General features: G+C 41.7%; 1 protein-coding gene across 6 annotated transcripts in view; it reads left to right on the top strand.

The window, feature by feature from the left end:
- Positions 1–24,776, top strand: part of APOLD1 (apolipoprotein L domain containing 1) — a 61,627-nt gene that overhangs the window by 27,875 nt on the left and 8,976 nt on the right. The window contains exon 3 of one of the 6 annotated variants that reach the window (XM_058743628.1): positions 21,189–21,293. The exons of the other annotated variants lie outside the window; for them this stretch is intronic. The gene's annotated coding sequence lies outside the window, so the exon portion shown is untranslated. The remainder of the gene's footprint in view (positions 1–21,188; positions 21,294–24,776) is intronic. 6 annotated transcript variants of the gene reach the window in all.

The raw sequence follows: 24,776 nt of genomic DNA, 5'->3' as shown, positions 1-24,776 counted from the left end.
CCCTAAGGTAAGGGCAGGATGACCCCAAACGGCCCAAATAGTTTCAGATGGAGAGAATGAGGAAAGGGACGGAAATGGTCTTCCCAGTGGAAGGCCTTTCAGCAGGGATCCTTCACAAAGGCTGCAGGAAGTAGCTGTCCCTCAGAGCAGTCCAAGAGGGACACATGAGGGCATTTACCTGCCTGCACGCTCCTGTCTCCATTTCCGTTGGCCAGGGTTCACCTCCTGAACTCCTAGATAGTGTCGTCTGGCCACTCTGTGACCACTCAGAAACTGATTTCACACACTGCCATTTCATTGAAGTCTGGAAATGGGCAGTGACTCACATGGGTGGGGCACTGACAAAATGAAAGAACAGAAGAGGCAGTGGAGGGAATCTGAGAAGGCTGAAAACATTTGTCTCCGTGATGAGAAAAGCTTTTATTAAAATCTGGCTCTAGGGGCACCTGGGTGGCTCAGTCGGTTAAGCATCTGACTTCGGCTCAGGTCATGGTCTCACGGGTTAGTGAGTTCAAGCCCCGTATCAGGCTCCCCACTGACAGTGCAGAGCATGCTTGGGATTCTTGCTCTCTCCTCTCTTTCTGCCCTCCACCACTCACACTTTCTCTCTCTCTCGAAACAAATAAATAAAAACTTAAAAAGAAGCCATACCTTCTATTTAAAAAAAAAAAAAAAAAACTCGCTCCAAATTGTAAATCATGTTTTCAAGTGCACAGCTAATAAATGTATGAACTTGCTTTTTTTTTTTTTTTTAGTGGTTATTTATTTTTTGAGAGAGAGAGAGGGAGTGAGCAGGGGAGGAGCAGAGAAAGAGGGGGACAGAGGATCCAAAGCAGGCTCTGTGCTGACAGCGGAGAGCCCAATGCTGTCTCGTGGGGCTCCAACTCAAGAACTGTGAGATCATGACCTCAGCCAAAGTTGGACACTTAACTGACTGAGCCACCCAGGCACTCCAAATTTACGTTTTTTTTCATAAAGACATATGAAAAACTACTGAGGAAACATTCCCTAATGCTAATTAACAATGCCCTAGAAATCTCATCTTTAGAATTTCAAATTATAGCCATAGTGCTGCAGTCTAACAGGTGGGAAGCTTCTAGCATTTTGATTTTTAAAAGGTCATGCTGTCTCAAAAATAAATAAACATTAAAAAAAAATTAAAAAAAAAAAAGGGGGGGCGCCTGGGTGGCTCAGTCACTTGGGCGTCTGACTTCGGCTCAGTTCACGATCTCACCATTGGTGGGTTCTGGCCCCGTGTCGGGCTCTGTGCTGACAGCTCAGAGCCTGGAGCTTGCTTTGGATTCTGTCTCTCTCTCTCTCTCTCTCTCTCTCTCTCTCTCTCTCTCTCGTCGGGCTCTGTGCTGACAGCTCAGAGCCTGGAGCTTGCTTTGGATTCTGTCTCTCTCTCTCTCTCTCTCTCTCTGCCCCTCCCCTACTTCCCCTGTCTCTGTCTCAAAAATAAATAAACATTAAAAAAAATTTTTAAAAGGTCATGCTGTTTAATTACTCAAGTAATACATATAATATTTTTACTAGTAAAAAAAAATTTTTTTTCAAGCCAAAACCACCCTTCCGAGTGAAGGCAGTTGCATTTTCTCTGCCCTTTCTTAACTCAGCCCTGAACGGAAAAGGGGCATGATTTGAGGGGCAGATTTGGGGAAAATAAAGTGGGCATGCTCAGTTCATTCCCACCCACTTTCCTCCTTGGAATCCAGCCAGCATGAGGTCCGCTCTCAGGGCGGGCTGACGCTTCCACTCACGGCAAGGCAAATCCCCCTTGGACCTGGACTGCTGGATTTTATTCTGCAGCTGGGTGCTGGGAAGCTTTTCTGACTCTCAACCCAGCTTTATCAGGAACTAGGTACGACTTTGGCCTTCTCCTTCCACTCCTTTATCTCAGTTTGTTTTGAACTCAGAAAAGGAGGAAGGGGTGCTATTTATCGGGCTCTGCTTCAGTGTTCCGACATTTGATACATTGGCCAGAAAATTGGTGTGGGAGAAATAAGGTACACAATTAGGGAGAAGCGAATGAATGCCCATGGAGTGACTGAGGCTTCTGGAGTGGCATGGGATTGGCCTTGGCCCTGTGGTCTTGCTCTTTAGTGTGTGTGTGCAGGACATTTCGATCTTGGCAGTCTTACATTGAGCCAGGTAGGTTTTTATGGTGGTGCAGTGGGCTCTTAACAGCTGTGGCCTGGGAAAAAAGACCTTAGAAAAGCCACTCTGAGGCTGTAAGAGGACTTTGGCAATGGCACAGGGGCCACGAGAGAGACTTATCAGGGGCCAGCAGGCTGAAGAGGTCTTAATAAGCAGTTACAGCTGAGGCAACGGTTCAATTATAGGGAGAAAGAAACAGTCTTTTCATATACTGCCCTTTTAGATATTGAAGGAGTAGAAAAATATTTGCTGTTTTTAAACCGTGGGGGCAGCTGGGTTCTCTTTGGACCGCAGAGCACTAATGAGAGATTAGTTTTCAATGTGCTAGTACTAAGTTTAGGTGGGTAATGTAAACAAACTGTCCTAATTTTGATTCCTTTTTAATGTTGTTTTGAACTATCTTCAAGGGCAAAAGTGGATGGACTAAGTTTGCATTTATGTGGCTCAAGAATCACTCCCTCTACTTGTCCTCGAGGTTGCTAGAAACTGGTTACGGAAATGGGATGGAGAAATCCTCCCCAGGTGATGGTTTTCTTCCGCCTGAGGAATGCCACAGAAACAGGCGGTGGAAAAAGCCACGGCAGCACAGGAATAAAAATGCTTACTGGTTACTTTGGGAGCTCTGTCACTGGACGGAATTCACCTTCAGTGCAACACTGCAGTGCAGACAACTAAAATTCAAAAGGGACTCGGAAATTAAGAGGTTTCTAATATCTGGGTGGGAAAGGACAGCTCCACAGATAAGATCTGATCAACGAAGACGTTGCCAGTGCTGCGCGATTCTAACTTGGCAAGGAGGCAGCAGCCCCTCAAATGCCTTGCCAGAGGTGGAACTTCCTGGATGTGAAAAATGCAAGGTGCCATTGTGCGGAAATTAACCTGTAGCTAGTAGATTTCTCGTAACTAGGTTTTTAAATTTATTTTTAAAAAGTCTTTATTTATTTTTTTTGAGAGAGAGAGAGCGAGCGAGCAGGGGAGACACAGAAAGAGAGGGAGACACAGAATCCAAAGCAGGCTCCAGGCTCCAAGCTGTCAGCACAGAGACTGACCCGGGGCTCAAACCCATGAACCGCAAGATCATGACCTGAGCTGAAGTCCGGCTCTCAACGGACTGAACTGCCCAGGCGCCCCCCTCCTAACTGGGTTTTAACTCACAGTCCATCAATTCTGGATTCTTGGTCTCACTCAACTGGCTTCTGGTGAGGCTGTTATTTCTGCAACAGTTTTTGGCGACCCAAAATACTGTTGGCGACCCACACTACTGATTCTGGGAATGTATTTTGCTTGATAATTTGCTTGAAAAATTGGCTTGTTTTCTGCCTCTGGTGTGTGTAGAGTGGGTGCTGTGATCATTTTGCATGTTCTGTAAATCTATAGACTCTCGGAAAAAGCAGAGTACAGACTTGCTGGGGGTAACTATTGTTTTCTAATTTGGAGGCCCTCTAGAAGCTGCCCCCATTCCAGTGAGATCCAGCTTAAAATGTAGCTTAAAAGATCCCTGCCTCTACCCAAGCATCGAAATCCCCTCCATCTGAGACAGAGCAGCTCGAATAAAAAGTTGGGGGAAATGAATTTTGGACTTCAATTTCTTTGAATTTTAATTCACCAAAACAGGATAATTTTGTTTTGAACCTTGCTTTCTTTGAACCTTAATGTCTCATGATTTTTACTTCATGCCTTGGACCTTAATTTCTCTCTAGACATTTGATAAAGGGAAGATGTTTATGTTAAAATTTTTTCCCCTCAACATTATTAGCATTTTGTTATTGAGGTTTTGTTGTGCATATTATAATGGGAATAGTGCATTTGTCATTTTTATTTTAATTTTATTATTATTTTAAATAATTTTAATGTTTTTAAGTTTATTCACTCTGAGACAGAGAGAGAGAGACAGGCAGAGAGAGAGAGTGCACACAAGTGAGGGAGGGGCAGAGAGAGGGAGAGAGAATCCCAAGCAGGCTCTGCACTGTCAGCACCAAGCCCAATGTGGTGCTTGAACCCACGAACAGTGAGATCATGACCTGAGCCAAAGTCAGACGCTTAACCGACTGAGCCACCCAGGAGCCCAGTTTTATCAGTTTTTAAAAACGTTTATTTATTTATTGAGAGAGAGAGAGCAAGCATGTGTGGGGGAAGGGCAGAGAGCAGAAGAGAGAGAGAATCCCAAGCAGGCTCTGTGCTGGCAGTGTAGAGCCTGACGGGGGCTCAATTCCATGAACCCCTGAGACCATGACCTGAGCCAAAACCAAGAGTCGAAGCTCAACCGAGTCACCCAGGCACCCCTTTGTCATTTAATTTCAATCCCGGGGCATCTGGGTGGCTCAGTCTGTCAAGCGTCCGATTTCAGTTCAGGTCATGATCTCATGGTTTGTGGGTTCAAGCCCTGGAGCTTGCTTCAGCTCAGAGCCTGGAGCCTGCTTCAGATTCTGTATCTCCCTCTCTCTCTGTCCCTCACCTGCTCAGTCACGCTCTGTCTCTCTCAAAAATAAATAAACATTGGAAAAAAATGTTCTTTAAATCTCAATCCTGATCCTCTGGTATGCTATGTGGAAAACATGGATAGGCATGATAAAAACGGATAATAGAAAAATGAAAATTTTAGATTTGGGTACAAAATGGCATTGAACTATTTAATCAATGCATATAGGGAACTATTTTGGAACCTTTTGTGAGTGAAATCTGTCTTGCCCACCAGTGTTCCTGGGAGGGGACAAAGTTGGGTAATATAAGAGGGAGGAGTAGTCTCATGAAGATGGGGCAGGACTGTTCTGATAGGCTCCTGAGGTCCTCTCTTGAGGATGTCACACATACCTCTGCTGACATAGGCTTAGTGGCTAAAACCAGTGGTTTAAGAGAACAAAAATCAAGGGAATATTAGTGGGGGGATAATTCTTAACTGACTTTTGATATTACCTTCTGCCATAGATTGAGTGATTCTCCAAGCATATCCATGTCCCAATTCCCGGAACCTGCGAACATATTCTTTTATGTGGTACCAACGACTTTGCAGATGTGATTAAGTTAAGATCCTGACATGGGGAGGTTATCCTGGATTATCTGGTTGGCCTGATGTGACCACAAGGGTACTTAAAGGGGGACACAGAAGAGTCAGAGAGGAAGGTGATGTGATGACAAAGCCAGAGATGGGAATGACGAGCTTTGGCGACGGAGGAAGGAGACACAGCCAACAAGCACAGGCAGCCACTAAATGTTGAAAATGACAAAAAAAAAAAAAAGGGGGGGGGGAGTGGGATTCTTCCTCTTCCTCAGAGCCTCCAGAAGGAACCAGCCCTTCCAGCACCTGGACTTTACCTCTGAAAAGTGAAATGGATTTTGGACCTCCGACCTCCAGAACTACTAGAGAATAAAGATGCATTGTTTTAAGTAACAATGTGGTAATTTGTTACAGTCCCAACAGGGAATGAATACCACTTCCATCTGTGAAGGAACCTGACTTAGTAGATCTCCTTGTGTTCTTGGAGAGGGTGATGTAATCTGATTGGTAAATTCCAGAATAATAAATTGAGCATGAATGGCTTGGTTTCATTCTTCTTCCTCTTTGGGAGCCAGGCAGCCCAAGAAAGCACCCACTCTGCTATTTGCAGGGCAGGGCCACCCAGATGATGGGATCTGCCCCTCTTGGGGCTGCTGGGTTTGGCTGGTTCAGTCGGTATAATACTGTGTGGTTCAGTATTAGTAAGCTCATTTGCCTTCCATGCTAAGCTACATTCTCTAGTGGCTCTTTTTTTAATGTTTATTTATTTTTGAAAGAGAGAGAGAGAGAGAGAGAGAGAGCAAGTCAGCAGGGGAGGAGCAGAGGGAGAGGGGGACACAGGATCCAAAGCAGGCTCCAGGCTCTGAGCTGTCAGCACAGAGCCCGATACGGGGCTTGAACTCATGAACCGCGAGATCATGACCTGAGCCGAAGTCAGACACTTAACCAACTCAGCCACCCAGGTGCCCCTTCAGTGACTTTTATCAGAAAAGGTGATATTTTGGTTCCCATGGATCACTTCTTTGTCTTATTTCTCTCTTTATGTATAACTCAAGCATGATAAAAGGGTGAACTTGAAGATAATAGATTGAACAAAAGTGGCACAACCTTTTCTTCCAGCTCCAAATTTCTATAAGGTCTATAAGAAATGGAAAAGGTAGATGAAGAAAATCACAACTGCATGGGAAACAAGAGGGGGAAATTTCCAGGGACCAGAAATTGTGACAAATGCCTGTATGATACAGGCGCAGGTGAAAAAGATCTATGATAGCCAAAACTTGAATATTGTTTTTTTGTTTTTGTTTTTGTTTTGCTGCAAAATATAGGAAGGACACCCTGAATGCTCACTGCCCCAAACTGGTAGATGCTAGCAGCAGGAAAAAGTTCAAAGTTCAAATAAGTTGACTGATTCGGGTACCGCAGCAGGAATGTCTAGATGGTTTGATCCCTCCTTAGCACCCCCTTCTCCTACCCCTTCCGTCGGATAATAGTAATGGTAGTGTCTATCTCCAGTGAAGAAAAATGGGGAGGAAGGTGACAGTAAGAAAGATAAGGCAGGGCCCCACCTTCAGTGTCTGGCAACATCTGGGAAGAATGAGGAGCATCTGTACCAGAACACTAGCCACCGAGGTATAACCAGTGGTAATCCTATCCTTCCTCAAAACAGGCCAAGAGGGGCGCCTGGGAGGCTCAGTCGGTTAAGCGTCCAACTTCGGCTCAGGTCATGATCTCACGGTCCGTGAGTTCGAGCCCCATGTCGGGCTCTGTGCTGACAGCTCAGAGCCTGGAGCCTGCTTCCGATTCTGTGTCTCCCTCTCTCTCTGACCCTCCCCCGTTCATGCTCTGTCTCTCTCTGTCTCAAAAATAAATAAACATAAAAAAAAAAAAGAAGAAAAAAAAAAAACAGGCCAAGAAAAGCAATGTGACGTAGATCTAACAGATGCCCTCTACAGAGATGAGTGAAAAATCAAGAATGTCCAACTTTGAAGAATGCCACCACGACAGAGAGAGACGGTCAAACTTCCACCTGAGGAAATGGAGTCCGTAGAGCAAGAAGATTAGGGCTTTGCAACAAGTTATGACTTGTGTTCACATTCTTGTGAACGCTGAATACACATAAGTATGAATAAGCCAGAGATTATGGAATCTGATTGTTGAAATAATAAAAGGGCTCCATCAGATTTGCTGGAAAACAAATTAACGAACTGGAAAACAAAGCTAGAAAGTTCTCTACATAATCAAGATACGTGAAAGATCTAGGATTTTCAGTTTTATCTAATCAGAGTTCCAGAGAGAAAGACTATAGAATATGGAAGCGAGGCGGAGCATTTAAATAAGTCATTCAGAGAAGACTTGCTTCCTCAGATTGAAAGGACCTACAAATAGTATGAAATGTATGAATAGAAGAGATAAGGAAAAAAGCCTTAAAATCTTCCAGACAAAATAAACAGAATGCCTACAAAGGAGGGAGGGAGGGAGAATCAAACAGACATCAGATTTCCCATCAAAAACACTGTATTAAAAAATATCGGTGCAGGGGCGCCTGGGTGGCTCAGTCGGTTAAGCGTCCTACTTCAGCTCAGGTCACGATCTCACGGTCCGTGAGTTCGAGCCCCGCGTCGGGCTCTGGGCTGATGATGGCCCAGAGCCTGGAGCCTGCTTCCAATTCTGTGTCTCCCTCTCTCTCTGATCCTCCCCCCGTTCATGCTCTGTCTCTCTCTGTCTCAAAGATAAATAAACGTTAAAAAAAAAAAATATCGGTGCAATGGTATCTTCATAATTTTAAGAGACGCTGACTTTTTAGAGCATTTTGACCACTTTTAATTGTACACAGTGGCATACAAGTATATTCACATTGTTGCGTGACCATCCAATCTATCCAGCTCCAGACCTCTTCATCATCCCCACTGAAACTTGATGCTCAGTAAACACTAATCCCCCATTCCCTTCTCCCCACAGCTCCTGGCAGCCACCATTCTTTCAGAAGGGACAATAACTTTTAATTTAGGATTTTCCAAGGCCCAATGAAACAGAAGAGAAGGATGGGGGTCATTTCCTACCAGACATGCACCGTTAATATAGAGCTATTGTTATTAAAACAGAATGACATTAGTGCATGGATGGACAAGTAGACAACTAGGAACAGAACAGAAGCTCAGAATAGACCAAACTATTTATGAAAATGATTTATACAAAATGGACACTCTGGATCTATAGGGAAAGGAAGAACTATACTAGTGATGCTTGATAACCCCTTATACATAATTAGATCCCTAGCTCACAGATATACCAAAAATGAATTCTAGATAAGGACTCAAACTGAAAAGTAACTTTTATTTATATATTTTTTAATTTTTTTATTAAAAAAAAAATTTTTTTAACGTTTTATTTATTTTTGAGACAGAGAGAGACAGAGCATGAACGGGGGAGGGGCAGAGAGAGAGGGAGACACAGAATCGGAAGCAGGCTCCAGGCTCTGAGCCATCAGCCCAGAGCCCGACGCGGGGCTCGAACTCACGGACCGCGAGATCCTGACCTGAGCCGAAGTCAGACGCCCAACCGACTGAGCCACCCAGGCACCCCTAATGGTTATTTATTCTTGAGACAGAGAGAGAGCATGAACAGGGGAGGGGCAGAGAGAGGGAGACACAGAATCTGAAACAGGCTCCAGGCTCTGAGCTGTCAGTGCAGAGCCCCACACGGAGCTCGAACCCACGAACCCGTGAGATCATGACCTGAGCCGAAGTCCGACGCTTAACCGACTAAGCCACCCAGGCGCCCCGAAAAGTAACTTTTAGAAGAGAAAATGGGAGAATGTTTTTATGGTCTTGCTCTTTAGGATAAAACGAAGCCGAAAACCCAAGCCATAAAGGAAAAAATTGGTAATTTCAACATTAACATGTAGAAAATGTCTGCTTATTAAAAGTCATTATAAACATTGAGAAGTTACAGGGGTGCCTGGGTGGCTCAATCGGTTAAGCATCGGACTCTTGATTTTAGCTCAGGTCATGATTTCATGGTTGTGAGATAGAGCCTCACATCAGGCTCCATGCTGGGTGTGGATCCTGCTTAAGATTCTCTCCCTCTCCTGCTGCCTTTTCCCTGCTCATGTGTGCACCCTCTCTCTCTCTCAATTAAAAAAAAAAAAAAAAAAAAAAAAAAAAATCGAGAAGTTACAATCCAAAAGGTGATATTTGTAACAGATATAACCCACAAAGATTGGTGTGCAGATTACATAAAGAACTCGTACAGATCAATAAAATATAAATAACCCATTAGAAAAAGACAAAAATATAAACAAATTCACAGAAAAGTAAAACCAAATGACAAATAGGATGATCAACCTTCCTAAGATTCATAAAAATGCAAAGAAAAATAATAATGTGATTCATTTTTTTAGCCAGTTTGGCAAAAACGAATATAAATGTGATACCAATTGTTGGTGAGAACGTAGAGCCATAGGACCTATTCTGCACCATTGGCAGGAAGGTAAACTAGTATGTCCACTTTGGAGAACAATTTGGTAATGTCTAGAAGAATTACAAATGCACATAACCTAAGGCCTAGGATTTCATTCTGAGGATTCATTCTAGGAAGTCAACAAGACTTGCACAAGAATGTTCAGAGCAACACGGTACAAGTAAAAAAATTAGAAATCTGCATTAGAAATATACATCAAGGGCACCTTGGTGGCTCAGTCAGTTAAGCATCTGACTTCAGCTCAGGTCGTGGTCTCATGGTTCATGAGTTCGAGCCCTGTGTCAGGCTCGCTGCTGTCAGCACGGAACCTGCTTCGGATCCTCTTTCCCTCTCTCTTCCTCTCCCCCACTCGTGCGCTCTTTCTTTCTCAAAAATAATAAATAAACATTAAAAAAAAGAAATACACATCAATAGGAAAATGAGTAGTTAGCTCGGATTCTATTAATAAAAAGTTGTACTACAAGCAAATCTGATTAAATTATGATTAAGCTTGAGCTTCACCTTCAGGATAGGGATGTCTTTCACAAATGTAATGTTGAATGAAAAAGCAAATTGGCAAAAAAATACACCTAGTAAGATATCATTTATAGAAAGTTTAAAACAACCAAAAGAATACTATGTATTGATTCCGGATAGTCTGTAGAAGAATACTATGTATTTTTTTTTTTTATTTTTTATTTTTGGGACAGAGAGAGACAGAGCATGAACGGGGGAGGGGCAGAGAGAGAGGGAGACACAGAATCGGAAACAGGCTCCAGGCTCCGAGCCGTCAGCCCAGAGCCTGACGCGGGGCTCGAACTCACGGACCGCGAGATCGTGACCTGGCTGAAGTCGGACGCTCAACCGACTGCGCCACCCAGGCGCCCCAAGAATCCTATGTATTGATTCCGGATACGTCTGTAGTAGTTAAAACCTAACAAAATGTATAGGATGATAAGCACCAAATAAAGGATAGTGTTTGCCACAAGAAGGAAAGGAGGAGGATGTGATCACTGAGAGAAAAACAGAGCCAAAGAAGTAACTATAGAAGATTTGAATCAGACAATTAAAAGCTTTTTGTTTTTTAATGTTTATTTTTGAGAGACAGAGACAGAGACAGAGCATAAGTGGGGAAGGGCAGAGAGAGAGGGAGACACAGAATCTGAATCAGGCTCCAGGCTCTGAGCTGTCAGCACAGAGCCTGATGCCGGGCCCGAACCCATGAACCAGGAGAACATGACCTGAGCCGAAGTCAGACGCATAACTGACTGAGCCACCCAGGCGTCCCCAGACATTAAAATCTTAATCAAGCATATGCAAATATATGTATCATATATATATATATATATATATATCCAACAGGCAGAGAAATAGCATTTTCTTCAAATACACATAAAACATGGACAAAAATTGAGCATGTAGTAGGCCAGTTTCCCAACCTGTATACCATGTGGGACCTGTGTCCCATGGGCCAGAGGATTGGGTATTATAGCCTGACTCCCACCAGCATCCTAATCTGGGGATCCAAATTCCTTTTACCCTAATGAGATGCACAAATATCATTTTTTACATGTACCACAACACCAAGAAAGTTTGGGAAGCAGATACTTGACCATAAAGAAAAGCTTAACAAATTTCAAGTCACATGCAGTGATCACAATGTAATAAAATTAGAAATTGAGGATAAAAAGAACCATTCCCAAACCTATACACTTAAAAATTAAGAATAAAAAGAGACACGTAAATAACTCTTGGATTAAAGAGAAAGTCAAAATAGAAAATACAAATTATTGGGGCACCTGGGTAGCTCAGTCAGTTAGGTGTTCGACTTCGGCTCAGGTCATGATCTTACGGTTTGTGGGTTCGAGCCCTGTGTCGGGCTCTGTGCTGACAGCTCAGAGCCTGGAGCCTGCTTCAGATTCTGTGTCTTCCTCTTTCTCTGCCCCTCCCCTGCTTGTGCTCTGAATCTTTCTCTCTCGAAAATAAATAAACATTAAAAAAAAGATACAAATTATTTAGAATGGAACATTACATATTAAGATCCACAGAATGGGACCAAACAAGGAAATCCATAGTATGTATGTATGTATTTAAAGTAATCTGTATGCCCAACACAATGTGGGGCTTGAACTCACAAGCCTGAGATCGAGTTGCACACTTTTCCAACTGAGTCAGCCAGGAGCCCCAGAAATCTGTAGTTTTAAATGCACTTTTTTGGAAAACAAGGAAGACAGAAAATAAGTGCCTGAGCTGAAGTCAAGAGTCAGAGGCTTAACTGACTGAGCCACCCAGGTACCCCTAAGATTTTATTTTTAAGTAATTTCTACACCCAGTGTGGGACTCAGAAGTACAACCCTGAGATCAAGAGTCTCAAGCTCCATGGACTGAGCAGGCGCCCCATCTTACATTTTTATTTGATAAATCAGGCAACTCTAAAATTAATGAAAATAGAAAATAAAGATAGATTTTTTTTGGGGGGGAAAAGCAATTAGATAAACTTTTATAAAGTTTAATTAAAAAAGATAAACTTGGGGCGGCTGGGTGGCTCGGTCGGTTGAGCGGCCGACTTCGGCTCAGGTCATGATCTCACGGTCCGTGAGTTCGAGCCCCGCGTCGGGCTCTGGGCTGACAGCTCAGAGCCTGGAGCCTGTTTCGGATTCTGTGTCTCCCTCTCTCTGACCCTCCTCCATTCATGCTCTGTCTCTCTCTGTCTCAAAAATAAATAAACGTTAAAAAAAAAATTAAAAAAAAAGATAAACTTAACATCGGGATAGAAAGAGACATATTACAGATATATAGAGGAGATTTTAAGAGTTATTACAGAGTACCATGTGTAATTTATGCCAATATATTTGATGAAATGGACAATTATTGAAGATAACCTAAATGTCAAATATTGGATCCACAATAAAGAAAAAACCCGAATATACCAATAACCACAAAAGAAATTGAAATCGTTGTCAAAAAAATACCTACCGAAAAGGTACACGGTCCCAACGTGGTCTGTGTTCTACAGTGAATTCTTCCAAGCAGTTAAAGGACATAATTCCCATCCCATCCCAGCCTTTCTAGAGCACAGAATCAGATGGGAAGCTATGTGATTCATTTTACAATCCTGACATAACTCTGATACCAGCGAGGACAAAGGACAACACAAGAGAAGAAACAGGCCCAATCCCTTAGAGTCAGTCAGTCACTCAATATGCAAATCTAATTTAGGTGTATTTTGAAAGAATAATGCATCATGAGTAATTAAAGTTTATCTTAGAATGTAAGAATAATCTAAATTAAAATTGTTAACTAATCTACTACATTAAGAGATTCATTTGACAAATGGTTACTGAGCTCCTATCACGTACCACGCACTGTACTGGGAACTGGGAAAACAGCAGTAAACCAAAACTTAAAAAAAAGACGTTTAAGTCAACTTTACCCAAAAACCTATCATAATTCTGTAAATCTTTCATTTGAGTAAAAGTACAACCACTTGGGGCACCTGGGTGGCTCAGCTCAGGTCATGATCTTATGGTGAATGGGTTCCAGCCCCGCGTCGGGCTCTGTGCTGACAGCTCAGCCTGGAACCTGCTTCGGATTCTGTGTCTCCCTCTCTCTCTGTTCCGACCCCCCTCGCGCTCTGTCTCTCTCTCTCTCTCAAAAATAAATAAACATTAAAAAAATAAAAAAAATATATAACCGCTTCGGTAATAGCAATTTCCTAAACTACAAATGAGCAACAATTCGCAATTAATTTTGAAAAGAGATTTCTTAAAAAAAGTCTCTAGTTCAGCAGTAGGTTTGACTGAAAGTGAAAGCCACTCTGAAGAGAACTCACCACGTCAGGATAGAGGGATGGCGGACTGAAACGGTACACGAGAGAACAAAAGGAGGCAAACATTTTGGCGAATAGGTATTTTTCATTGCTTCTGAAGGATCCTCCAATGGAAAGGATTTTGGGGCGGCCTATATGTGCTTTCTGGAGAAGCAGGAGGAAGCAGTGATGCCTCTGAACACACTGGAACCCAGGATTGTGAATTAGAGAACGAGGTATGTGATAGTTAAATTTTTTTTTATGTTTATTTGTTTATTTTGAAACAGAGGGTGTGTGAGCAGGGGAGAGGCAGAGAGAGAGAGAGGGAGAGAGAGAATCTTACATAGGCTCCATGCTGTCAGCACAGAGCCTGCCACGGGGCTTGATGCCGCAAACCGAGAGATCATGACCTGAGCCGAAATCGAGAGTGGGATGCTTAACTGAGCCACCCAGGCGCCCCTGTGGTAATTTTATTTGTCAATTTGGCTAGGCTTTGGTGCCCAGTTGTTTAGTCAAACACCAGTCTAGATATTGCTATGAAGGTAATTTTTAAAGATGTGATTTGCATTTAAATCAATAGACTCTGAGTTAAGCAGATTACTTTCCATAATGTGGGTGGGCCTCGTCCAATCAGTTGAAGGCCTTCAAAGCAAAGACAGGTTTTCCCAAGAGGTAAGTCTGCCTCCAGATTGCACTGTCTATTCCCACTTGACTTTCCAGCCTGCAGATTTCACATTCAAAATTGCAACATCAACTTTCCCCTGAATTTTTAGCCTGCCAGTCTGCTCCACAAAATTCAGGCTTGTCTGCCCCACAATAGTGTGAGCCAATTCTTTAAGATAAATCTTTCTCCCTCTGTATATATCCTACTGGCTCTGTTTCTCTGGAGAATCCTACTACAAGGCAGAAGAGCAAAGGAGAGTCTGAATGGAAAGGCATGAAAAGATCTGCTCTCAGAGGAAGCTGACCCGGTGGCGAAGAAATGTATTGGAGAATATTTAGTGCCAGATGGAAAAGCCTGAGTGATTGCAGGGAGTTGGATTTATGTTCTGGTGTTTTTATCCTCCTTGCAATGCCAGCAATCAGTTTCCCAGATTTCTCTTTTTTGGTTCTTTTTCCATCAAACCTGCTTCACCACCACAGAATGCAGAACTGGACCCGTGTGGCTTTCCATCAGTAGCCTCCAGATTTGCTGCTCCCCATGACTCTTTACAAAGGCTGGCATCTTGTAAGGATAGCTCCGCACTGTCTTAATTTCTTAATATGGCTAATCTCTTCAAGAATTTTACATTTTCCTCCAATTAGTTTGTTAAGTAGTAGAGCAAGCTTCCCCTCCTTCCTCTACAGCTGCTTTCTATTCCTTTTCTTTTTTTTTTTTTGTATTTTTTAAAAATTGTAGGGGCCCCTGGGTGGCTCAGTTGGTTAAGCATCCAACTCTCAGTTTCAGCTCAGGTCCTGATCTCACGGTTTCGTGGGTTTGAGCCCCGTGGCTGGCTCTGTGCTGACAATGCCAAGCCTGCTTGGGATTCTCTTTCTCTTCCTCTCTCTCTGCCCCTCCCCTGCTCATCCTGTCTCTGTGTCTCTCAAAATTAATAAATAAACTAAAAAAAAAAAAAAAAAAAAAGGAGAAGAAGAAGAAACAGAACCTTGTCAGCCACCCCAGAAACTCCTTTGTGTGTCCTGTCCCCATCTCAACCTCCTCCCTTGCCCCAAAAGTAACCACTTTTGATTTTTTGAATTACTTTATTGAGATATAATTCACATACCATATAATTCACCTATTTAAAGGGTATGATTAAATAGTTTGTAGTATATTCACAGAGTCATGCAACCGTCTCCTGACTTTTACAGCACTTTCTTATACCTAGTACATATAGGAAAGGCAGGGTAAATGTTTGTTCTGTCCCTTAATTTATCAGTTTTCAAGATATTGAATTAATTTTCTTCCATCTTTCAAATACGACCAGTTAGTTGGGGTTTTTTTGTTTTGGGGTTTAAAAAAATGTTTGTTTATTTATTTATTTATTGAGAGAGAAAGAGAGAGAGAAAGAGAAAACACACAAGCAGGGGAGGGGCGGAGAGAGAGAGAGAGAAAGGGAGAGAGAGAATCCCAAGCAGGTTCTACATTCTCAGTGCAGAGTGATTCTCGGGGCTCGATCTCACAAACAGTGAAATCATGACCTGAACTGAAATCAAGAGTGGGACGCTTAACCCTGAGCCTCCCAGGCACCCCATGTTGTTGGGTTTTTTAAGCCATTATATACTCATGGTTTCAAATATATTTGATGAGTTTCAATCCATTGCAAATTATTAGTGAAGCCCAAATTGTCTCATTTTGACCAACATTGCCTCCTAGTTCCCTTTGACATAACTCTAGTTGTGTTTGATAGCTTTCTTGCTATCTGGTATGATCAGCTGCTACAAAGCATGTCAGGCTTTGGTAATTTTATTTTTTATTTTTTATTTTTTATTGAGAGAGAGAGAGAGAGAGAGAGAGAGAGAGAGAAAGAGAGAGAGAGGGAGCAAGAGAGCCAGGGAAGGGCAGAGAGAGAGAGGGAGAGAGAATCCCAAGCAGGCTCTGCACTGTCATCACAGAACCCAACGTGGGGCTTGAACCCACGAACCGTGAGACCATGATCTGAACTGAAATCAAGGGTCTGTCACTCAACTGACTGAGCCACCCAGGCACCCCAAGACTTTGGTAATTTAGACCATGTGGGAATAAGCAAATGAGTTAATAAAAATATGGAGACTTAGTCATAAGGTTATATAGTGGACATCTTTTTTCTTTTTTGCTGCCAGCGTTTACTGCATTTTATACTACGAAAAGTTTCCCAGAGTTCATTTTATTTTTTTTTTTACGTTTTTTTTATTTTTTTATTTTTTAATTTATTTTTGGGACAGAGAGAGACAGAGCATGAACGGGGGAGGGGCAGAGAGAGAGGGAGACACAGAATCGGAAACAGGCTCCAGGCTCCGAGCCATCAGCCCAGAGCCCGACCCGGGGCTCGAACTCACGGACCGCGAGATCGTGACCTGGCTGAAGTCGGACGCTCAACCGACTGCACCACCCAGGCGCCCCATCCAGAGTTCATTTTAGATTTCACTCCTCATGCATTCAGCCTTACTGAAGTGTGTTGAGAGGGATTGACCACATCTTCAGCTCTAGTTGATACCTTGATTGATTTAAGCTAATCAGCCTATTTAGTTGCATTTTTCACAGTGACTGTTTCAGAGACAGGCATGACCAGGGTCCATGAAAGACACGAAGACATTCACGGGGTCTTTTGGAGAGATGTTGGGATAATTTGCCTTCCTTTTGGAAGGAGATATTGAATTTCTACTTCTTACCATTTATACATATTAACTGAAGTGGTATTAAAAACTCAGAAGAATCAATTATTAGAAGACACAGAAAGGTAAAAAGTCATATTGATAGATTGATAATTTGGTTACATGACGTTAGGACTACAAGCCACCATGAACAGAATTCAAAGACAGGCAACAGAATGAAAGTAAACATTTCCTACATACAAAACAAGAATTAGTACCCAGATCATTGCAAACCTTCTGCATGGGGATTAGAAAAAAGGCAAACCAGTAGAAATATGGGCAAATGATATCAGCATATAATCCACATAGGAGGACACAGAAAGGGGAAAAAACCCAGATATGAAAAGTGCACCAGTTCACTCATAATCAAGAAGGTACATTTTAAAACTGCAGCATAGGGTTCCATAGCATGGATGTACCACAGTGTAATTAACCATTTCCCTACATGGTGGAAATTTAGATTATTTTTAATTTATTACAGTGTTCAATAAACATCTGTCTTGCCTCCTTGAATCTATTTCTGCTTTTGAGAAATTAAACCCGGTAAACTTAAACTTCAGAACATGATAGCAGACATCTTGGTGTCTGGGCCCCAAACAGAAGTTGCGTATAATGCGAATGTCCTCTGAAACTTACCATCAGAATGTTCTTTGGATTATATTCTTAATCATGTGCTTAATCTAATACACTTAGGGACCACTGGAACTTTTTCTGGTCAGATTAGTTCGAACAGTCAGAAATTGTTCTCTTTCCTTGAAATAAAGCTGATTGAAGGATTACATTGTCTGAATAGCTGCAGGATTCAGAAACTCCTTTATAAAGACTTACTTTCTTTTTAGGTTTAAAAATATCCATGATTTCTTTTGGATGAATGGTCTAAACATGCATGTTTTACCAGGGCCTTACTTTTTTATTTACCATAGCTATAGTTATTTGTTGCTCATTGTATGTAAATATGTTACAGGAGAGAAAATTGTTGACTCTCTGCCCAGGAGGGAGAAAAAATATTTATCAAATTCAAAATATGTATGCCTTTGTTTCAGAAATTCCACTTTTAGGAATCTCTCCTACCGAAATACTCACCAAGAATAGACATGAACACACTCTTGACCACATATGAGAATATTCACTGTACCACTGTTTGTAATAAACAATTCAATTGAAAATATGATAAATGCCCATCAATAAAGGAATGGATAAATAAATCATGACCTGCCCATAAGCTGAGCGACAGCTACATGTATCATCTTGGTAAAATATCTGTATACAAGAAGGTCTTGGCAGGAAAAAGAACTCACCCCAGATGGTCAAATGAAGGGATTTTAAGGAAGGATTTACTTATGGAGGTTGGGCAGCGTTAGGCCAGCAAAGAAGAGGTGGAGAAATGCCTACAGATTAGCAATAGTGGGAAGCTAATCCATGGGGTTGAAGGTACAAAGGAGAAGACATTAACAGGAACCCGGTGAAATTTGGAACCATACAGGCAGGGCCACAAGTGGAACTCAGCCAAAGAGGGGATACATCTACTGCAAAAAGACAGAGCTGAAGTGGGTAAATGCAGGGAAGGAACACTCTGATTTTTTTCTCTTATGCTCGGATATCTTGCTGGTGCCTCCCATTGGCTGAACCCTTGTAGAAGCATCTGGCAAGGGAGCCTGGTGAAACGATCCACAGGGGTCAGCCGGCTGGGACACAGAGCAGGGCAGACAGAAAAGCCAAAAAATGATCTATGGGGGTAGGGAAATGACTAACACAATGTTTATGTTATATTTTTTAAGTGGAAAAAAAAAAGTTGCATAGCAATACATACAGCAGTATGCTATTTTTGTAAAAGAAAGCCACAATGCATATTTGTATAATCATAAGCATTATGTAAGAATACATAGCAAACTATAAACCTCAGTGTTACTTCTGGAGGGTGAAAGCAAACAAATGGAGAGGGAAACCTTTCTAACCTTCTACATTTTTATATTATATAAACATGTTACAAAAAGTATTTCTTTTGTGTTGAGGGAAATAATGATAAATTATATTTTCCATGAAAAGAAAGCATTGTTATCCCTGAAGTGAAGACAAAGTAGGAGAAACCCCTGCATGATTATTAAATAGTTGATTCACTCATGGGCACTGCAGAGAAACACCTCCCAAAATCCACGTTAATTATTTTAATGTGAAATTCAAAGAATAGATCTTGTATGCTTTGGTGTTGGTTAGGGTTCTCTGTTTGCAAAGATGAGAAATCAAATCAAGATCACTCAAGGAGTAAAAGGGGAGTTAAAAAAAAAAAACTAAGGGGGCACCTGGGTGGCTCAGTCAGTTGAGCGTCCAGCTTCGGCTCAGGTCATGATCTTGCAGTCTGTGAGTTCGAGCCCTGCGTCAGGCTCTGTGCTGACAGCTCAGAGCCTGGAGCCTGCTTTGGATTCTGTGTCTCCCTCTCTCTCTGCCTCTCCCCCGCTTGTGCCCTGGCTCTTTCTCTATGTCAAAAATAAATAAACATAAAAAAAATTAAAAAAAAACTAAGGATATACAGATGGCTCATGGAACATAGGGATGGAGAGAAAGAAAAAGTGATTCTTTCTGTTTCCCTCCAGGTCCCTGTCTCTATGCTGTTCCCCACAAACACACCTTTTCTGCTCTTTGGTGTACATAATAGGCAAAATGTAGCTGCCTCACAGATCTGGACTTCCATATTTCAGTTGCAGCCACTGAGAGAAGACTAACTCAACTCTCTTTGGGTCCTTATTCCAACCTCCCAGGAGAAAGAATCTGATTGGCTAAGTTGGGTTTAGATGGCCACCTCTGGTCCAGTTGGCTATGGTCAGTGGTGCAGGATCATACAATGTAGTGCGAACACAGATCCTGGAATCCTCTGCAAGGAGATGAAGAGATATTGCTAGATCAAGGATAGGGGATATGTTCCTAGGCTACCTACTACGGTTGCAAATAAGGCAGAGAATATTATAAATTGATGAGTTAAAAATCACTTTTGGATTAGGCCATAGCTGAAAAGTAAAAAAGATATTCTGAGGGAGCCATAGAAAGGCAATGGTAAAACACTGATATAAAATGAAATCATTTGGTAAATCAAATGCTATACTATGAGAATAATAAAGTATACATTTTTTTAACTATTTATTAAAAAATTTTTTTTAACGTTTATTTATTTTTGAGACAGAGAGAGACAGAGCATGAACGGGGGAAGGTCAGAGAGAGGGAGACACAGAATCTGAAACAGGCTCCAGGCTCCGAGCTGTCAGCACAGAGCTCAACGTGGGGCTCGAACTCACTGACCGCGAGATCATGACCTGAGCCGAAGTCGGCTGCTCAACCGACTGAGCCACCCAGGCGCCCCTTAACTATTTAAAAGGTTACAGATAATCAGAAATCACAGTCACTGTTTTGAAAATAGGTACTAATAATGTATTTATAACACATTTTGTAGGTCTCAAAAGGATTCCACATGTATTTTATAATTCATTTAAGAAAACCCTCTAAAGGCAATTGAGGATCAAAGAGGTTAAGTTATTTGCTCAAAGTCATACGGGAACCAAAGGCTCAGGACTCAAGGCCAATGTTGTTACTCTACATGCAGGGCCCCACCTTATAGAATCTGCTTTGCCTGTTTTTCAAAGGTAATTTAACCTTTTTTTTTTTTTTTTTTTTCATAGAAAGTAGCAGCAGAAATAATTTTTAAAGTGCTAAATTTTAGGAGAGGTGGATTAAAAAGTTATTTTCTCACCTAACTCAAAAGCAAATAGAGTTGAAACCCTACCATTGAAGGGTTTATTATTATTGTTATTATTAAAGCAAATAACTAGGGACACCTTGGTGGCTCAGTTCGTTGAGCGTCTGACTCTTATTTCAGCTCACTTCATGATCCCAGTGTCGTGGGATCGAGGCCCCCATTGGTCTCTGCACTGAGCATGGAGCCCGCTTGAAATTCCGTCTTTCTCTCTCTCTCTCTTCCTCTGCCCCTCTCCCCTGCTCACATGCATTCTCTCTCTCTCTAAAATAAAATAACAATAAAATAAAATAAAATAACAAATAACTAGAACAATAACAATCAACTTCCAGCGTATTGGAAGATACATCCCTGCTTCACTATAATGTTTACTGCGAAATGACTAAATTCTTCATTAAAAAACAGGCTTTGAGCAAAGTCAAAATAGAAAACTAATATCCAACATTCTCTTGCCTGTAAGAGACATGCTAAAAATGAAACTATTCAAGGCGTCTAAAAGTTGAGAGAGAGCTTAAGATTTATTATGCCTCTGTACATACAAAGCCAGCAGGTGCTCTAATCTAGGTTGCAATGATTATTGTATATGTCTGAGAACTTGAGAGATAATGACTAAGCTTGGGAAAAAGAGAGACAAAGGTAATAGTTTCCTGGTGTCCTGTCCTGGGAGATAAGAGAATCTTTATGGCTACTGGCAGGGTGTGGACTCAGCTGCAGTCTTTCTGGCACCAGAGGAAAAGGCATGTGGTAAAGAAGATATGCTGTAATAGAGCCCATGGGGTAAATGCTTCTATGTTAATGAGGTAATGTATGTTTCACTCACATGATCCCAGGCGTGTTGTGCACACCTGTGGAGGGGGAAGTGGAACAAAATTAAAGTGTCTTCAATTGATCACCTTAGGGAGATTGGGGCAGTTGAAGAGCTCCCAGTCAGATTTTGCCAGAAAAATAAGTAAGATTATATCTTTTTTCCAGAAAAAGACAATGATGAGAGATTCTCACTTTAAAAATAAAAATCCTGGGGCACCTGGGTGACTCAGCCAGTTAAGTGTGCGACTCTTGATTTCAGCTCAGGTCATGATCTCGTGGTTTGTGGGATCAAGCCCCGCATTGGGCTCTGTGCTAATGGGTAAGAGCCTACTTGGGATTCTCTCTCTCCTCTCTCAGCCTCTCACTCATGACACATGCACGCTCTCACTCTCAGATAAATAAACGTTAAAAATAAAAAATAAAAATCCTATTATGAAGCAGTGATTTTCAAAATTATATTATATTGAATCAAAAACAGAGAAATTGATCAGTGGAACAGAATAGAGTTTCTAGAAACAGATGTAGACAATAGTAACAAACCAACACAAGACAAATCAGAAATAACACATTTATAGAAAAGCATAAATGCTTTCTCACTTTCTGCTTAGCTTCACTCCCATCATGCACTAAAATGAACTCCAGGTGGGTCAAGATAGATGAAAATGTTTATGGTGGATGCTTTCTTTTTCTTTTTTCTTTTTTTCCTTAGGCATCGGTTTCCCTCTCCGCAACACCCCACCATAATTTCCTACTGTGAAATTTCTTCTCCCTGACTAGATGTAGTGTTAGTGGGAGGGTAAAGTTCTGTTACCATGTTGCATTTGGAAGCTGAAATTATTCACTCCCCTTCTCTCTACCCAGTACAGCCAGGGGATGGGCACTTGACCTAAGCTCAGCTACTCCGGGTTGACTCCTAGAATTTTGATATTAAACTGATGCTACTACAAGAAAGAACAGGGGTTGGTCCAGGGCATCCAAACAGCCTATTCCAACTATAAAACAGCTAATATCCTTCCAGCTTTGGTTCGCCAGACCTCCTTGGTTCACTCTCAAGCATATTCCTGCAGACGCATACCAATAGTTTGATTATATTAGCCAGAGTGAGATTTTTTTCTATATCCACATAGAGGCTATAATTCCAAAGAAATAACTAGGGAGGAAGAGAATATATGAGACATGAGATGGTTGGTAGTATTGCGGTTCATCCTGGAATACATATCTCCTCCATAAGAAAAGCATTCTGGGACATGACCTGATGGTTTGCATTTCTTCTTCTTGCCTTCCCCTATGGCAGGAGTATACTTCTCTAGCCCATTGATGTTGGCTTGGCCACCTGACTTGATTGACCAATAGAATGGAAGTGGATATGATGGTCTGAGAGGCTTTAAGTATGACTTGTCAATTTTGTTTCCAAAATATATATTTTCTTTTATCTGCTCCATTCCATTTTACCAACACTGTATAAATCCATGATAATCTCATTCATGTATTTAAAAACATTTAAAGTGTTTTTATTTTATTTTTGAGAGACAGAGAGAGGCAGAGCGCAAGTGGGGGAGGGGCAGACAGAGTGGGAGACAGAATCCGAAGCAGGCTCCAGACCCTGAGTTGTCAGCACAGAGCCCCACGTGGTGCTGGACCTGTGAACCATGGGATCGTGACCTGAGCTGAAGTCAGATGATGCTTAACCAACTGAGCCACCTAGGCGCCTCACATTCATTTACTTTAACAGCCTTCTAACTCATCTCTGGCCTTTTAGCTGTGTACCTCTGAAAACCATCCTTCATACAACTGTAAAGCCACAAATTAAAGCCTTCAATGCCTCCGTCTCCCCGACATGGCATTTGAAAGCCATCACGAGGGGCGCCTGGGTGGCTCAGTCGGTTAAGCGTCCGACTTCGGCTCAGGTCATGATCTCATGGTTCGTGGGTTCGAGCCCCGCATCGGGCTCTGTGCTGACAGCTCAGAGCCTGAAGCCTGCTTCGGATTCTGTCTCTGTCTCTGTCTCTGCCTTTCTCTTACTCATGCTCTGTCTCTCTCAAAAATAAATAAATGTAAAAAAAAAAAATTAAAAAAAAAAGAAAGCCATCACGATTTACTCCTATACATCCTCTCAGCCTCATCCCTGGACGTTCCCAGCTTCCCACTTTATGCTTAGCAATATGAAACTGCCTGAAGCATCCCAAATGCTACTCCACGCCTTCGTCCATTCTGTTTCCTTATTCTGTCTTCCTCTTCCTTCTAATCTTATCCATATAATATCTGTTCAACTCTCTAGTTTCTACCAGTGCTTCCAGAAATTCTTCCCTGGTACTTCCTAGACATGCACTTTCCCTGTGCTTCCTTCGTGCACACACCTTTGGCACTTTCCATGTTGAATTGAAATGATCTGTTCTGATATTTCTCTCTAATAGATGGCCATTTCCTGGAGGGCAGGAAAGGTATCTTATTTAGCTTTTTATCCTCAAAATCGAGCATGATGTCTGGCACACTGTAGGTATTTAATACACATCCATGGAGCTGAAATAAACCAAGCAAATTAATATAAGAAAGCTAAGTTGTCTTTTTTTAAATGTTTATTTATTTATTTGAGAGAGAGAGAGAGAGAGAGAACACAGAGGAGGGGCAGAGAGAAAGGAAGAGAGAGAATCCCAAGCAGGTTCCAGGCTGCCAGCGATCTCATGAAATGGGAGATCATGACATGAGCCAAAATCAAGAGTCAGAGGCTTAACTGACTGAGCCACCCAGGCGCCCCAGAAAATTAAATTGTCTTAAATCCTGCAGCTGGGATTCCTAAAAGCTAATGGTATTATGAAGTGGTTCTTCTGGAAAGAAGTATAGCAACATGCAACAAAAACTATGAAAATGTTCTTCCTCCTCCACTTGGTATTTTCCCATTTGTGAATAGCCTCAAAGAAATAATCCAAATGGGTGAAATGTACACAGATGTTCCCGGCAACTCTAGTTATAATAGTGAAAAAAAGAAAAAAACCCTGGAAGCCATCCAACTGTCTAATAGGGAAATGACTAAGCAAACAGTGGGATTATTACATAGCTATTAAAAATGACAAGGTGAGGACTATGTCAACACGAAGTGTGTATCTGCAGGAACATTAAGTGGAAAAAAGAACACAGACAGTGTTTAAACAATAGTGGTTAACGAGGAGTGTGTACATTAACAAAGATCAGAGGCCAGTTTGGAGAAATGAAAATGGCTAGAGTTCACTCGGCCCTTTTTTTCTTGTGCGTTTCCATGAGTTGATGAAATAATATTGAGATATCGTTGCAACATAGATATCCTGAAAGTCCTCTGCAGTGTAAGTGCTCTGAGTAACCTACCAGGTTGTATTTTCCAAGAGATAATTTCATGCTAAACTCTCATAAAATCATTATGAAAATAATGATATTTCTTTGAGAGAGCAAAATATTTTTCTTTAGTTTAATTCAACAAGCAATTCTGAGAACTATGTGCTAGA

This window comes from Neofelis nebulosa, chromosome 8 (genome assembly GCF_028018385.1).
Source record: "Neofelis nebulosa isolate mNeoNeb1 chromosome 8, mNeoNeb1.pri, whole genome shotgun sequence".
In the NCBI taxonomy this organism is placed as follows: domain Eukaryota; kingdom Metazoa; phylum Chordata; class Mammalia; order Carnivora; family Felidae; genus Neofelis; species Neofelis nebulosa.
Note: the sequence above shows the minus strand (reverse complement) of the source record. Positions and strands in the feature narration are given on the sequence as shown.